The sequence below is a fragment of the Acomys russatus genome, chromosome 27, assembly GCF_903995435.1.
Source record: "Acomys russatus chromosome 27, mAcoRus1.1, whole genome shotgun sequence".
Classification (NCBI taxonomy): Eukaryota; Metazoa; Chordata; class Mammalia; order Rodentia; family Muridae; genus Acomys; species Acomys russatus.
Window position 1 is genome coordinate 33,341,567 of NC_067163.1, and position 1,862 is coordinate 33,343,428.

Below are 1,862 nucleotides of genomic sequence, written 5' to 3' on the forward strand. Positions count from 1 at the left end.
CTATTAAATAGAATCTCTTCTTTTAGCTAAGTAATGTGGAGAGAAAGTAAGCTGGAGCTGCTTTTATTATTCTACATATGGTCTTCTCCTAACATGAAAAGCTTGCTTTGGTGGTTTTCCAAAGCATTGAGAAAGAGCAGAAACCTATTACCTGCTTCCAAATGCATGTAATTCATAAACACAGGAGCTGGTGCACACTCTAACAGAGTAATGAAGACAAAAGTCCATTCTTACTCAGGAGTGCACGGGTTTCCACTGGCTCTACTCCTACTTCAGTGTCGAACAATGGCTTTGAGTGATGCCAAGAAAGCATTCCGTCTTCTACAGTATATAGTATTTTCTTTCATATACATAAGAACCATGCTCTTTCTATAAGAAAATATTGAATGTATTATTTGGGCTAGAGAAAGTGGGTTTTCCTGTACAGCTGTTGGGAGTGTATAAAAAGAGAGGAAGAAAGATATACTAATGCCCCAGCCCCCTCAAAGACACACACACACACACACACACACACCACAGGCACATTAATACGTCAGCCAAGACCAATTTTATTTTCTGTTCAAATGTAGAGTTGTAAAGTAGTATAATTCAAATCAACCTTTTTTTTCCAGAGTGAAAAATCACCTTTAAATCATCTCATGAAAAAAATCTACACCTAATTTTAAATTTAATTTCAATCACCTTTTTTGACACTAAAAACTGTTTCTAACTTTGGCTTGTATTTCCTTTGCTTTTACCAGATGTTTCATCAAAGTGAAATAAGGGACTGGAGAGATGGCTCAGTGGTCAAGAGCACAGGCTGCTTTTCCAGAGGACTCTGTCTGATTGCCAGCACATGCATGGCAGCTCACAACCTTGTGTCACTAGAAAAATCAGATGCCTCCTCTGACACCAGGCACATGCATGGTGTGCAAATAAAGTATCTATCACATAAGTAGATTGTGAAGACTTTAAATAAAAATAAGTACATAAAATAAAGTGGGTACTTACCAAAAAACAAAAAAACAATGAAACACACACTACAAAAAATGTTGAGACAGGCAGTGGTGGTGCATGCCTTTAATCCCAGCACTTGGGAGGCAGAGACAGGTGGATCTCCACAAGTTTGAGGCCAGCCTGGACTACAGAGCGAGGTTCAGGACAGCCAGAGCTGTTACACAGAGAAACCCTGTCTCAAAAAAAAAAAGTTGAATCTATTGATCTGTCTATCTTTTGTGTTAACTAACTGTCAATGTACTAACAAGAAGTAATGTTTATGTTACAAATAAAGGCAGATCAGCCAAAACCAGATCCAAGAATCCTCTGTTTATAAGATTATTTTTGCCATTTTGCAGATTTGTCAATGAGTTGCAGAAAGTTTTGCTGTTGTTTTTGTTGTTGTTGGTTGTTGTTGTTGTTGTTGTTGTTTTGCGCAAATAGAAAAATTAGCTAATTGGATTTGTCACTGCACATCATAAAATAGGAGTTCAAATATCAACTGGAAATAAACACTATTTAAAAGTAGCGTAAATCATTTCTGAGCATGAGTGGAGGGGGAACAAGTGAAAATTCCATCCCATTTTTACATTCATGGGAACAAAGACAAGTTTTCTTTGTATTTTCTCAGTGTTTCCTGAAATGAACTGACAAATAGGCGGACAAATAGGAGAAAAAGCAGCAATTGACAAACATAAATAAGAATTAAAAAAAAAAAAAAAAGAATTTCATAGGGCAGAGGGAAATGAAGGTAGCTTAGGGGATAGAACACAGGTGTTGAGGGAAAGAAGTGTGACCAAAGGACATAAGGGACAAGAAATGGCTTGGGGAAAGCTCCAGGGTTCAGGGAAAGGAACAGCAAGTTTGGAAGGATAAGAAGCAGAAAT